The sequence below is a fragment of the Vulpes vulpes genome, chromosome 14, assembly GCF_048418805.1.
Source record: "Vulpes vulpes isolate BD-2025 chromosome 14, VulVul3, whole genome shotgun sequence".
Taxonomy (NCBI): domain Eukaryota; kingdom Metazoa; phylum Chordata; class Mammalia; order Carnivora; family Canidae; genus Vulpes; species Vulpes vulpes.
Window position 1 is genome coordinate 119569724 of NC_132793.1, and position 15328 is coordinate 119585051.

Here is a 15328-nt window from a genome sequence, read left to right on the forward strand (position 1 = left end):
CAGTAACGTCTGTATTTTGCTTTGATTTCCATTTTGTTAAAAGTGTTTTAAATCAGCACAGTGCCAAATCATAGCCCTGATAGTTTATTATGATCATTAAAATTCCCTTGGTTTAACCTCAAACAGTTGATACACCACTACCAAGCAGAAATACTAGAGGCTCTACATTTTGATTCAAAGGATTTCTTGATGTCTTGAAGCTCTGAAGAATTTCATTCCACTTAAGTTGGAAATATTTAAAGCCTAATCTCCGGTTATCTCAGAAATGTCTGGGTAGGTTGTATAGTGTTGGAGAGATCAGGCACTATTTCAAGACTAGTGACTTCAGAAGTATGAACAATAGGATCCCCTCTGTTGCTGATTTTGTACTTTGTAATCTTTAGAAGGGAAAAACAGCATTGTGACATAGTCTTGCACTCTGTATAGCATTTGTGAAAAATACAAATATATTTTTTTCACTGTGTTAGGAAATCTGTTCAAGTGCAGTTTTGCTGCTGTTTTGCTTAAGTAAGAAAAAGTCATGGACCTCTTTGGGCCACAGAGAGGTAAACGTCTGTAAAATCTGTGTTGACCTAGGTTTCATTCTAGAAGTCTCCTAAGTATCCTTTCAACTAAAATTCCTTGAATCTGCCTTTTCCTTCTTTAGCCTTAAAGGACGTATGGAGGTAAGTTTTACTTCCATTCTTTCATAAGCACGCTCTTGAAAATGTTCTTAGACTATCTCGTTTCCTTAGAAAACAATTCACGGGTGAGTCAGCATGAAGGACAAAAACCCACTCACAAAAGATATCAAAATTGCATGAGGCGGCGAAACCAGAAGTGATTTTTCTTTGTAAACTAAAATGATGAGGCACAGAGGAACCAATTACTTATTTATAAAGTGAGTGCACGGTGGAAGGCTTTACGTGGCGGGGATAACGGGCGCTGCTACAGATTTAGCAAAGACGAAGGTTTCACCTTCCTGCCCGAAAACTGTCCCTCCTGCCCGAAAACTGTCCCTCCTGCCTGAAAACTGTCCCTCCCGCCTGAAAACTGTCCCTCCTGCCCGAAAACTGTCCCTCCTGCCTGAAAACTGTCCCTCCCGCCTGAAAACTGTCCCTCCCGCCTGAAAACTGTCTCTCCTGCCCGAAAACTGTCCCTCCTGCCCGAAAACTGTCCCTCCTGCCTGAAAACTGTCCCTCCTGCCCGAAAACTGTCTCTCCTGCCCGAAAACTGTCTCTCCTGCCCGAAAACTGTCTCTCCTGCCCGAAAACTGTCCCTCCTGCCTGAAAACTGTCCCTCCCGCCCGAAAACTGTCCCTCCTGCCCGAAAACTGTCCCTCCTGCCTGAAAACTGTCCCTCCCGCCTGAAAACTGTCTCTCCTGCCCGAAAACTGTCCCTCCTGCCCGAAAACTGTCCCTCCCGCCTGAAAACTGTCTCTCCTGCCCGAAAACTGTCCCTCCCGCCTGAAAACTGTTACTCCAAACGTTCCCTTCAGTGAGGGAGAAAGATGTGTGACGAAGGGAAGGGGCCCAGCGGAGCAGGCTGGGGGCCTCCCCGCCTCCGCCGGTCTCCTCGGCAAACGCACAGGACGGGAAGCTCCCGAGCAGCCCCGGAACGTCCGGGGCCGTTTCCACGGCACCGCTAGGGCGGCCACAGTCGGCTTTCGCGGGCGGTGACCCGCCGACCCCCGCGGGCCCTCTGCGGGCCGCCGAAGGTCGCCCTCCGCTCCGGGCGAAGTCGGGCGGCGGGGAGGCTCGGCACCCGCGCAGGGGGCGCGGCGGCCAGGGTGGGGGGCGCCGAAGCGTTTCCTGGGTGAGCGCGGCGGCCGGGCCCGCTTCCGGAAGGCTGATTGCATCAGGTGTGGAGCCGGGCGCCTCCTCGGCCCAACCTGGCGGCCACTGCGCCTGCGCGCGCCGCCCCGCCCCGCCGCCGCCGACTCCACCGCGGGTTTTCCTCCCGGTCTGGAGGAGCCCGAGCCGGGAGGGGCCCGAGCCCCGGGCCCTGCGGGGTGGGAGTCCTGGGGGGCCGCGGGGAGCCGTGGGGTCCCAGGGAGTGGCGTGCCGCGGCTGGAGGAGCTGCCTGGAAGGGTGGGGGCTGGTCCTGCAGCTGAAGGGCGGGGCGGGGTGGTCTTGGGTTGGCCGGTTTCGTCGCCCCTCTGGACCTGAGGGTCGGAGACCAGCACTGGAAGCCTTTCCAGTTCGGGGTCTGCATTTTATTAAGTTGAGTTGACCCATGGCCTCTGGCTGTGCGTGGTCCGCAGACTCAGTAGGTCGATATGGGGGGGGGGGGCAGGGACTCAGCCCTAAGGGTGAGCACTTTGATGGATTTCTAGGGATTACTCAGTGCCAATATCGGTTTTCTGTTGCAGTAAGGAGCAACGTGATTGTTGGCCTTCAGGTGGTTCCGAGAATTGTTCGTGGGAGAGGTTTTTAGGGGTGCAGACGCCGGAAACCATTAATCTGCAAGGCAGCTTCCCTCCCCGCTCCCCCAGGTACTTAACAACCCTATATGCGCCAGCATCAGGGACCCTTATATAGTTTTATACACGTGTAGTAGAGCTCTCTCCTAGCATCCTCCGTGTTTTATATGACATTTTAAAAAAAGATTTTTTAAAATTTATTTATTCATGAGAGAGAGAGACAGAGACAGAAGCAGGCTTCATGCCAGGAGCCCAATGTGGGACTCGATCCCGGGACCCCAGGATCATGCCCTGGGCCAAAGGCAGGCGCTGAACCGCTGAGCCACCCAGGGATCCCAATATATGACATTTTTTGAGTGATTATTTGGTGGATGTCTGGTCCACCTCGTTGGACTGGAAGCTTTACGAAGGCAGGGGGTCTGTTTTTTTTTTTTTTTTAATTATTCTATGGTATTCCCAGGCTTCCTTGAGACCTTGAGGATCCTCCATACATACATACATGGTATTGGAAGCAATAAAGCACTGCCGGTCACAACCACACAGAAACCTCACACGGAGAATAAGGACCCGCTAGGTGTGAGTTTGTTATTTGAGGAATTAGAGCATATTGGAAGTTTGGGGAAGAGGATAAGTGAGGAGAAGCCATAACCTCCTAGCCACTATTAATTCACTTTTAGGATAATCCTCCTGACACAGATCATAGATAAGGCTGTGCGTGTATGTATAGTGATGGTTCTCAGAGTGTGGTCCTCGGGCCGCGGCATCAGCATTACCTGGGAACGTGTTGGATGTGCAGATGCTTTGGGCCCCACTGCACACCTACTCATTCAGAGACTCTGGGAGTGAGACCTGTCCGTTTATTGCTGTCGAGCCCTGGGATGATTCTGACGCAGCCTCCAGCTGGAGGACCACCGCACTGGTGAAGAACAACCCCCTACGGATGCTTGGGGGATGCTTGTGGGATGCTTGTGGGATGCCAGCCGCAGTGTCCAGAGCAGAGCGCTGATTCCTGCTTACCGAGTATCCCTTCTTCTCAGGCATCTGCTCGTCTGCTTACAAATCGAATTATAGGTAATTTTCCTGGAGGTGAAAAGGAAATTATGCTTTTCTCCTCCTGCGGGTATGTTTCTCCCCTGAAGTGATCTTGCTGTGATTTTCACATCAAGGAGTGGTGTGTGTGTGTGTGTGTGTGTGTGTGTGTGAGTGTGTGTGTGTGGCATACGCCTGGGGTTCTGGATAAGCAGGCAGAAGTTCTCGCCTCCAAGTTGCAGCTGGGTGGGTGTGGGCAGCTTTCCTCTGGGTGCATTTTCCCATTATAAAGGATTGCGGACGTGCGGGGGAAAGGACTAGCCAGGGATGAGGCTGCCCAGCTGCCTTTTGGTGCAGACAGGCGCCAGGCCGCATGGAGGGGATGCTGGGCTGCATCGCGCCTCCCGGGCCCCCCTGCCTCCCGCCGTCCTCCGCCGCGAGCGGGGCACCGAGGGTCCCAGAGGCCGCGAGCCTCTGCCTGCAGGGGTCGCCCTCGGAGCGCGGCCCGCCCCCTCCTCCTCGGCCCCCGCCCCCGGCCCCGCCTTCCCGGGTTCGGCCCCCGCGCGGCCGGGCCCCTCCAGCCTCTCGTGGCGCAGCCGCCGCCAAAGCCTGGAGAAGTGGAATCCGGCCGGCGCCGCTGCCTGCGCGGGACTCGCCGAGCGGCACTGGGCATGCTCAGTCGCCGGAGCCCGTCCTGGTCTCAAGTAGGAAGCTCGTGCGCTGCAGCCGCAGCCGATCCGGGCGCTCCGGGGAGAAGGCGAGACTGGAGCCGAGCCGCCGGGCGCCGGGGCCGGGGCCGGGGCCGGGGCCGGAGCGAGCGCGGCGCGCACCGCCGGTGAGCCTCGCCTTCTTCCTTGCTTGCGCCCTGGACCCCGGGCGGCCCGGGAGTGCGGGCGGCAGAGCCGGGCAGCGGCGGCGGCAGCGGCAGCGGCGTGCGACGAGCGGCTGCGTGCAGCCCCGGCGGCTGCTCCTCTCCTGCCGGCCCCGGGGCCGCGCGGCCCCCGCCGCCCGCCCCGCCGCAGCCACAGCTGCAGCAGCTGCCGCCGCATCTGCAGCGGGCGCGGGTGGCGGAGTGCGGGGCCACCGCGGGCGCACTCCTGGACTTGCCTCCCTCTCGCTTGCCGGCGCCCTCCTTCCCGCGGCAGCCCGGGCTCGGCCGGGCCTGGGCGCGGGAGACGGGGTCGGGGGGTGCGCCGGGGGGGGCTGCGGAGCGCACGGGGAGGGCGGGCGCGGGCGGGCAGGGCGCACACCCCCTGCCCTGGCACCGGGTCGGCTGCGCGCCGGGCTCCCCTCCTCCCGGGCGGCGCGCTCCTGCCGGGGACTCGCAGGCGGCGCCGGCTCCTCGGGGGTTGCGACGCTGGCCGCGGGGAGACCACGGGGGAAAAGTTCGGTCCCCCCTCGCAGGCACGGAGCGTTTGAGCTAGAAAATGGCTGTGCGGAGGGGACCGAACCGGGGAGGCGGGCCCCGGGGTCCCGAGAGCCGCTCCGCCGCCCGCCGCGCTGCGTGGAGCCGGACGCTGGAAATGACATTGGTGCGACGGTGACAGCGCTGGGCGGGGAGGGATGCGGAGTCCCGAGGAGACAATGCGAGGCGGCCTGGACCGCAGGTGAAGGGCTCCGGAGCTGAGGGGTCGTGGGAGAAATCAGATTTCGGGTTGTAGCCGTTTCGTAGCCAAGTTTGCGCAGTTTAGAGCCGCGACTGTCAACAAGCGTTTTTGGGTGGATTGAGTGGTTGGGGGGGGGGGGGGGCGGGGGCTGGAAATAAGGGTCGGTGTGGGAAGCCCGGGCAGGACTGGACTCTCGGAGGGCATAGTGTTGAGAGGTCCCTCCGTCACTGGTGTCCCTTTGCACGCGATCACTTAGGTGAAATCTCTGAAGGGTTGTCATAAAACGATGCCAGCAGTGCTGCTTTCGGTTCCAAGAAATGAGGAAACTTTGGGAGATTGGCAACTGTGTGTCATTTGTTCTGATATTTGACCGATTTAAACCACCCAGCAGTGGCACCCTGATCTGTCGTTCTGGGTTTAGGTCTCTTAAGCCTCTATTTATTTATTTCTCCGTGTCATGGGCTTCCGTTTGTCCCCAGATGGCCGTGATAATGAAGGATGCCGGACTTGGTGGAGCTGGCCTTCCAGGGACATATAATCTTTAAAGGGGGATTTCTTCTGGAACTTCGGTAGCCGCTCAGATGTGTTTTCCGTTTGTAGCTTGAGAACGGTAATTGCTCAACAATTGTTTGTCGTAACTTGCAGAATCTTAGAAATGCACTTATTGCAAGGGATGGCATGTAGCAAATGGATGAGAAACGTCTGCGCTAGGGGAGATGCCCGGAGAACGCAGGTGGCAGTAGAGTACAATGGGCTGGTGGTCGGAACACCAGGGGAGAAGCAAGCAGATCAAGATTTCTGTTGCTGGCCTTTTGTCATCATTTTACAGTGTGGCTCCCCCCCCCCACCCCCCCATCACTTAGAGTCTTCAGAATCTAGGGATATCCCTAGATATTTGCTCAGAGGCTTTGAGAAAGGATTCTAAAGTTGAGATTGTTTTCTAGGGAAGGAGTTTTCTTGAACTTCTATTCTCTTTTCCAAAGGATGCTTTTGACTAGATAATTCGCCCTCAAGCAGCCAGCACCATTCCGCACTTTCTGAAACTTTTATAAAGTGGTAGTGGAAAAGCTTAATGAACTGAAGTGTAAAAGATCGGCATTTTACATTTAACTGGAGTAATGTGAATAAGAGACTACAAAATTATTTTAAGAAAAGACTACTAAGTGTTGCAAGAATCCGCATGTATAAAGATAACGTATTTTAAAATTGTTACTCTTTTTATGTCATGTTTCAACTTTTTAATGACTGTTTCTTTTCCTGCCACCAGAAAAATACTGAATTCCCCCCCCCCCATTACAACAGGAATTAATACTAAAAAGCCTGCCATAATATTAGTAGTACAGGGTTATGGGGACAGCTCTGATGTCAGAATATCTAAATTTATCTTTTAAGGAAAATGTAATGTTTCTCTGCATCTTTTTCTTAGTTACACTTTAAAAAAAATATTTTAAATAGGCTTCACACCCAATGTGGGGCTTGAAGTCACTAGCCTGAGATTAGGACCTAAGCTGAAATCAAGTATCTGATGCTTAACCCACTGAACCATCCAGGCACCCCAGTTACACTTTTAAAATAGACATTAGTCTGATATTATAACACCTTGAATTTTCCATAGCTGTAAGACTTTTAGGAAACTATTTTAAGAAGGTATTACTAGTTATGTGGGTGATACTTATTTCCCTTCTTTGGGTTAAGGAAACTTAATATTTGTTTAATGCTTGCTCTGTATCAACCCGATACAGTTGCAATAGTTTGTCAGAGTCAGAGTGACAGATTCTCTGCAGTAGCCTGGTGGGATTTGGTGCAAAGACCATCAACCAGTGACTTCCAACACTTGCCTTCTGGGCCAGACTCTTCTGCTACTTTAACTTGCTGTGTGTGATCTTGGGAATGTCAGTTTATTTTTCTGGGCCTTAGTTTTTCCATCTGTACAATGAGAGAGTTGCAGTACAGTGCATTCTCTGGATGCCTGTTGAGTTCTTTTGTCCGGTTTCAAGGGTCTATGATGCAACCTTTGGAGGAGGGGTACTGCATGTAGAGCATTACATGAAGGTGATTTTGTTTCACAGAGTCTGGCCTGTCCTGCTTTGAGGAATCTCCCCCCACCCCCGCCCTTTTTTTGGCCAAATCCTGACTGCCTTTTTAGTTTTTGTTAAAGAATGGTTGTCATAAAATTAACTCTGTGGCCCTTCCAAGTCTAGGTAGGAGATAAGGGGATGATTAGATTTGGATAAAGCACACTAGATATCTGAAACTGTTTCATAGCATCTTCTGAGGTGAGTCTCTGCTCTTGGGCATGCAGATAAGCTGAGAAAGGAGCCACCACAGAGGAAGGTGTCCTGTGTCTTGGGTTTCGGGCCCACTTAAGTGAAATTTTGGCCAGCCTGTTCCATGTCTCCATCCTCTCTCTCTTTAGCCTTTGATTAGAAATGTAGCCCTTGGTCTCTAGAATAAAATTCTCATCATCATTTCATGTTAGCACAATCCCTCTATTGGGCAGGTGTCCAGGTGTCCAGGGTCAGCTACTGCAGTAACAGGAGTTGTGGCTGGTGGAATGTACCTACTCTACTTTGGCAAGATTGTGAACTTTTTTTGTTTTTTTCTCTTGGCAAGTTATGGTGATGGGTCAGAAAGCAAAGGAAACTGGTCCTTTTGGTGTTTGTAGTACACTTTGCTTTCACGATGCTCCCAAAGCTCAATGTCCTGAATGAACCTTTCAGTGGGGCAGGTGAGGAGATGCCAGGGTTGTTACCCATATTTTAATAGTTGATAATAAACAGACAGTGAATCTAGCACTTCTGATATTAACCAGGCTGCAGGGTTGCTGGGCATCTGGTAGGAGTGGAGTGATAACTTTGAACAAGAGGTGAGAGCCATAAGAGAGGAAGCACACGAAGAGCAGAAGACAGTCAAGTCACTACAAATTGGCAAAAAGTAAGAAGCCTACATCAGTTTAAAAGTATTAGAGGCCTTTAGGTGTAGACTCATAGGAGACATTCCTTTTCTGCATAATCTTATTTCTATAATGTTTGAATCTTACCTGGTTTCCTAAGCACTGAATGGATGCTAGGACAGGCATTACTCTTATCATCAGAAAAGTCTTACTGTGTAATTTATTGCTACATGAGATGTACAGACTTCTATGGAGAAAGATGGGAAGAGAACATGGAAAAAATGAATGGTATGGAATTATGGATTAAGGTGTTTCTTTGCTTATTAATGATTTGACAGTGATTGTAGATAAGGTGAACTACTCTTTGCCTCCTGTGGAAATCTTGCAAGATTTTGTCTGCTATGTAATAGCTGAGGTTTTTAAAGTGTAACTCTATGCTTTAGGAATGCTTAGAGTGGGAGGAAGAGTAGTTTGGGTTTGTGTTTTTCTTTTAAAATTGACTAAGAAGAATGTAGTTTTATAACTGAGCTAGGAGTGTGTACCTAGGGGCATGAGGCTGGAGAGAACTTGCAGAGAGCTCTAGAGAGTGAAGGGAAACACTTTTTAAAGAAGGAAGGCTTGGCATCACAGTGGTATAAGATGTAATGTTTCCAGAATTGATGCCCTATACATCAGATTTTAGTTTCCACTCACAATTTAAAAGTGCAAAGCACAGTATTAGGTCCATAGGCCATTGCTGTCAGTGATGTGTTTGCTGTCCTTATCAAAATAATGATGATGTTGTAGTGAATATTTTGTAAGTGTGTCCAATTGAGGATATGTGTCCTTTTTTCTCTGAGACTATACCCTTCTGATTTGGGGATAAGAATCCTTTTATGATTTGATGGGAATATTTTTATTTGGCAGCTTAATGGTCCATGAAATTGATAAGTCTGGGAAGCTGGGCTTGAGATGTTGAGAGCCATGCCCTTGGGATAGAGTGAGTAGTGGAGGCCCGGCCAAACTGGAGCTTATGGGTGGGTTGATGGGGCCTCTGGGCCTTCCAGGAATGTAGGGTCACTGGTATAGACTCAGGGTCTTAGGAGCTTAGAAGAAACTAATTTTGAAAGTGCTCTGGGAACCAGCAGATATTTTTGAATTATAGCCCAAGAATGTCAATGGAAGTGCCAAAATGAAAGATGAGGGTCTGAGAGAGCAGAAAGGACAACTGATTGTAATGTGAATTTCAGCAGGCAAAGCCTCAAAATGACAGATCCTAGTGTTGGTTTCTTTGCACACAGGCCTCTTTCTGTGAAGGCGGCACACTTTAGCAATATGGGGTTGGTGATTCTAGGAAATGCTGATGGAGTCAAGGCCGTAGAAACACAAGTGGTGTAATAGCCAGCTTGGTTTGGACCTTTGCAATATCATGTCTTCCAGAGCAAGCCTTGATGAATCGCTGGAGGAACCTAAGAATAATTTGCTCAAGGCATTGCAAACCCAAATTATTCCTGTGTTTTAAATAGTAGGTTAAGAAAATAATATATTTAAAGATGATATTTGAAAAATCTATGCTAAATGATATCTGGATCTTGCTGATCATCATTGATAATATAGTATTAATGTTATTATAGAGCTCTTTGTGTTAAGAGCTTTATCACTATTACCTTATTTAAGTCTTACAAAATGCTGTGGTGCTGTTCCCATTTTAGAGATAAGGAAACTGAGGTCCTTTTCACTAAAGCCTTTATAGTAAACAGTGACACTTACCCTGTAACTAATCAATATGGAGGCCCCATGGTTGCTGGAGATCCTAACAGAATGAAGAAATAACATTTGGTAATTAAGGGTCAACTGTGTGCCTCGTGTTATACAGGAAACATTTCACTTAGTCCTTTGGGGTACCTTCTCCTTGTCTCCTCTCTTATGAGTGAAGAACCTTCCTAAATTCACCATTTGGGAAAAAGGTGAAAATTTCACCTTTCATTCATTTTCAAAATGGACATTACTGTAAATCCACATATTTATTTATTTATTTATTTATTTATTTTTATTTTTTATTTTTTAAATCCACATATTTAATGATGGAATTAGTTCTTTCATATTATGTCTCCAATATGCATTTCTTTCATGTGGATACAAATTGAGTAGCAGAAAATCCAAATATCATTTCTAAATTTGTCTGACTAGGCGTTGCTGTGTAACCTCTCTGGACAGATTGCAGTCTAGAATGTTTCTGTTGTAAATAAAATACACTGGAATCTGATTAGTTGTCATGCGCCTATCATGAGGCAATGCTAGAATGACAGAGGCTTCCGATGACTGGAAAAAGGTGAAGTGAGTGTTTCCAGGGTTCTCCGGCTGCCTGTGGCTGACTCAAGATTTCTGGTTGCCCAAGCGGTGGGTCTGGAGAAAGAACTTCAGCACCCCAGATGATGGTTCCTCCCTTTGGGAGCATCCAGCATGCTCCTGGATGCCAGCTCTGTTCTTACCTTCTGATCTTCATTTGATTTCCCAAGGGGACTTTTGACCTGGGCAAGAGAGATCAAAAGAGGTGGATCTGCTGATTTGCTAGGCAGTACTATTTGTCAGTGGAAGTGAATAAATTAGAATTTCTTTAGTATGAGTTAGGTTTCTTGAGCTGATTTTTCCATAAGTGAACCAATACAAAATTTCTGAACTTAACTGAGGCATAGTCTGGACTCACAGGGGTATAGATGCTTCGAGAAGCACTGGTTCAACTTCATGTTCTTCTGATATCTGACCAGAATCTCTTATCTTCTCCAGTAACCAAGCTTTATTTATTTATACATTTTTCAGATCACTAGTGAAGACAGACTTTTTTTGTGTGTGTGTGACAGGGAAACTTAGCTTTCTTTGTTCATGTCTTTGTTCAGCAAATGTTTTTTGAGGACATACTTTGTGCCAGGTACTGTGCAGAGTTCAGGAAGACAGACAGGAATGTACCAGAGCACTGATGATATGGTGCTACGGTAGAGGCATGTGTGTGAGGTCTGAGCAAGTGGTCCTGTCTCCATGGGAGTGGAGAGGCCTCATGGAATATAGGAGCTGTGGCAAGGGACTCCTGTAAACCCCCACTACAGAAAACCCTTCAGCTAACTCCTTTTCCATTTTTCCTTGCCTTCATAGAATTGTCTTAGCCTGTTCCTTCTATCCAACACCTGGGATTTGCAACACCTTCCAAAGAGAACCTAGAGATTTGCACTTTCAAGTCTTTATAGCTATAGTTCTCAACAAGGGAGGAGGGCAGTTTTGCTCTCCAGGGAATATTGTCAGTATCTGGAGATGTTTCTGATTGTCATGGCTTTCGAAGGAGTACTGCTGGCATCTAGTGGGGTAGAAGCCAAGGATGCTTGTAAATGTCCTACAGGAAGTACATGCACAAGACAGCCCTGCAGGGAAGTAGTAGGGATTTGGTGGTTAAGAGCCAGACTCTTAGGGTTCCAATATTGCTGGGCAATTTAACAGCCATATGACTGAGGCCAACAGAATTGCAGAATTACAGGTGGAGAACAGAATTTACAGTGCTTTAGTTCCCTTATCCATAAGTAGGAATACTATATATGATACGGTTAAGTGGATTTCATGAGTTAATATAGGAATATAATAATGAATAATATTTGGCATAAAGGAAGATCTTAACAGTTGTTATTTATTTTAAGCAAAAACTAACTTTTGACTCCAAAGAGGTTGAATTTAGGGAATCCAGGGCAGCCAAGTTTGTGGCACCACCCCCTATTATGCTTTGGTGTAAGAACTGGCCACTGTTTTTCTTTCTCTGGTTCCTTTTTGTCCATAGATTTTATTTTTCACTCTTTCCACCTCTTGATTCTAGGACTTTGATAGCTTTGTCTTTCATCCTTTTTTTCCCAGGGACCCAAATTTATGCCCTTAATGAACCGTTCCCTGGAGGGCGCAGAAATATATTTACGATTTTCCTTAGCTCTGTCTATTTTGGGAATGGTGAGAAAACAGGAAGCAGGTCAAGGGAGAGCTGCCTTACTTCCTGATTGTCACAGCTCCCGTCTCTATAAAATTCCATGCAAGACTGAGAGGCAGGTGGTAGTGCCTGCTTAGTAACTAACTCTTCCCTCTACGCCCACCGGCTCCACCCCCAAGTTAGGTGCCTACTCCTTCTAAAATACCCTGTAATTGGGTCACAACATCTGCCTGCTTGAAATCATTTCTAAAAATCAAAGCAAAGATGCAAGCTGTGTCAGTGGGATTTAAAATGTCTCGGTCTTCTACTTCAAGGTTTCGGAGTCTTGTTTTGTTCTGAAAACAAAAGGGGGCAAACTTGTTATCTCAGGTGACAGTGTCTTTGTGGCCTAGAACTGTGTCTTATTTTCACTTGCAAAAGTGCTCAAACCATGGTCCTTGCTGACTTGTGGCCTCCACTTAGCAGATCAAATTTACTGTCAAATTTTCCTAGCATAATTGACTTGAAAAGATTTTCATTCTGTGTTTTGAATGGGATCCACAGACCGGAGAAAAATGAAGATGTTCAGTTCATCATAAGCTTTCGGATTCCTTCCCGATGACACGGTCATCTCATCCCCGGATGAGGGCAGTGGCCTCTCAGTGGCCTCCTGGCCTGTCCAGCTCCATTCATTCAGTTTGGCTTCCGAAGCGCTGGGCACTGTTCCAGATGCTGCCTGTGGAAACTGACCAGGGTGGAAACCGACCCGGATGGCCACTGTCATCCTGAAGCTCTCTGGCTGTAGGGAAAGCTGGCAACTGTGATAAAATGTGCTTTGTGCTACCAGGAGGGGAGGGTGGGAAGTGCTTAGTGCTTCTCCATCAGCATTTGCCCTGGTTGGGTGTGTGTGTGTGTGTGTGTGGGGGGGGGGGGGGGTGTGTGCAGACAAGGCTTCCAAAGGGAAGGGATGCTCAGGGTAGTCCACAGCGTGCCTGGCGCCTCCATCTGTGCAGCTGTGGAAGGCGCCCCTGACTCCAGGCCCCCACGTGGAGCCCTGCTGTTGCGGATTGTGTCCCACTACTATCACCTCTCATCCCCCATGGCCTCTCTGTTTATGCTCTGCATTGCCTCCAAGGTGATCTTCAGAAATCCTCTACAGGTCCGGGCATGCCCATCCCAGCCCTCCAGGGGCTCCTCACTCACTGCCCTCACGACGACGGGCCAGCTTCTTGGCATCGCACCTGGTACCCTTCATGATACTGCTTTGCTTTCCATCTCTTGCTCTGAGCTTTGAGCCACACCGTTCTTTCAACATGCCTGGTTTTCTCTGGCCTTCGGGCTTTTATCCTGTGTTCCCGTCACCTGCAACCATCCTTATTGTCTGTGTATTCTTCACTTCCTTGACATTTTTTGTTCCTCCTGCACAAAGTGGCTTAATCATCATCCACCTCAGTGTGTGTCAGAATGACCCGAGGGCTTACTAAAGTAGACATTGCTGGTCTGATTTCTGATTCGGAGGCCTGTGATGTGGCCCAGTCAAAATCCATACCTCTGACAATTTCCCAGGTGATGTTGATGCTGCTGGACTGGGGACCACACTTGGAAGACCACTGGTGACACGGTCACCCAGAACAGGATGACTGGCTCTTGCTGCCACAGTGAGCTCCTGGTACCCTGTCCTCCATCGTGCCCTTTGGGTCACACTGCATTGCACCTGCTTACCTCCCTGGCTTGGCTCCTAACCTGTAACCCCTTGAGGGATCACACTGCTACTGGTTTGTCTTTGTGCTCTCAGGGCTTAGAAATCCTGGATGCTCAATCATTCTCTGTCAAAGAATTAATTTGTGAATGAGAAGTAATTTTGTCATTGGAAGCTTTAATAAATATGCCCCAGAACATGTGTGACACCTAGTTCTTCTGACAGTCTACCCCCAGTTGTGACGGTATAGGTTTATACCATGATGTTAAGGACATCGGCATGCGGTTGGTTAACACAAGACCCAGTTAACTATGTGGTTTGGTGTCTAAATTCTAGAAAGGTCTAGGAGGGGAGCTCATATTAAACCCATTATTGTTCCTGGAATGACTCAAAAAATACATAGGTTTTTAAATAGTCACCTTAGTATGAAAATAGGCATCCAAAGAAATGCAGATGTCATTTAATTTAGTGACCATAGCATAACTGTGGCCTTTTTATTTGAAGTAATAAATCTTACTGAACTGGTCTTAAATGTAACCAGATGTTTAAGTAATCATTTCTCCAAGCCAGTGAGAGGGATGGCTAGAACACTTCATGTACTCACTTAGTCCATAAATGTTCATTGAACACCTGCTATGTGCCAGTAGGCCCTAGGATATGGCACTGAGTAAAACACTCCTGCTTTCTGGGTGGGAGGTGCCATGAAGAAGACAGAGATGGGTGATGTCATGAAAAGTGCCCAGTGGGCTCCTTCAGATCACGTGGTGAGTAGGTGTCTATTTGGCTGTGTCCTGAGTGGCAGGAAGTGACGACCAGGTCTATCAAGATCATGACATAGAGAGGTGCAATTTAAGGACACGAGAATGCTGCAGAGGACCTAACTTTAAAACATCTTTTTGGGGAGCCCTAATACCTCTCTAGTTTTGAAGACTGGATTGATGTCACCTTTATTATGTTCATGCTTATCCAGATCTGGGCTCTAACCTTGCTTCCACAACATCCAAAGCAGTACTTCCCAGAGGGTGATGAGTGAATCCAGAGTGACTGGGAATACGTTGGGAATAAAGACTTCTGCCATCAAGTTCAGAAAACTGCATGTACTTTCTCTTTCCATTAATATATTCAGGAAGTCCTACTGAAAAGAAAGTTCATTTAATCCAGCATTTGCCTGTGGGCCAGTTTTGCACAGTGTGCTTGCTCTCAACTGATGTTTCTTCTTGTACACCTCAGACAACCAGCTGTAAAGGTGCTGCTTTGTGTGCACCTAAAAAGAATATTTCATGTGACACAGACTTTTCTCTCCTCTTCATGTCCCACTTACCCTTTGGGGACTTTGATTGTTGAAGAAGAGGCAGAGGAAGGAATTCTCATTTGGTTTTCCAAATGCCTCCTGCCTAGTTGATCAGACCTATTGATTTGGGTCCAAAGATAAATGGCCTTTAGAGCCTGAGAGATCATTGCTCATTTGCTGCATTCAGGGAGGAGCCGGGCTGGAGTGTCACATGGGATGCAAGCTGTTCCTGCACATGCTTTAGCCTCAGTTGCTTTCACAAAGAATGGTTTGCGGTCGAGTTGTTCCTATTATGACGTCATTGTCTTCTTCATTGCTTTGGGTGTCTGCTCACTCTAAGTAAAGTGGGGGGAAAGGAGTGACCTGCTTGGAGTGCCTAAGGGTGAGCCTTATGTATGAATAATAAACCTGGATCAGACACTGTATTCTAAGTTTTTGCTGATGTTTTAGAATCTTCCTTTCAACCTAGATTTTGGCCCTTCCTGAAGT

The 15328-nt window shown here is 48.4% G+C and overlaps 1 protein-coding gene across 23 annotated transcripts in view; it reads left to right on the plus strand.

The window, feature by feature from the left end:
• The first annotated feature begins 4039 nt into the window (after window positions 1-4039).
• APBB2 (amyloid beta precursor protein binding family B member 2) overlaps window positions 4040-15328 on the plus strand; it is a 371757-nt gene continuing 360468 nt past the window's right edge. For 8 of the 23 annotated variants that reach the window (XM_072737818.1, XM_072737833.1, XM_072737842.1 and 5 more), the window contains exon 1: window positions 4055-4265. The gene's annotated coding sequence lies outside the window, so the exon portion shown is untranslated. Of the gene's footprint in view, window positions 4266-4707; window positions 5038-5630; window positions 5648-15328 lie in introns of those variants that run through there. The other 15 variants (XM_072737821.1, XM_072737836.1, XM_072737844.1 and 12 more) reach the window with 10 other exon arrangements.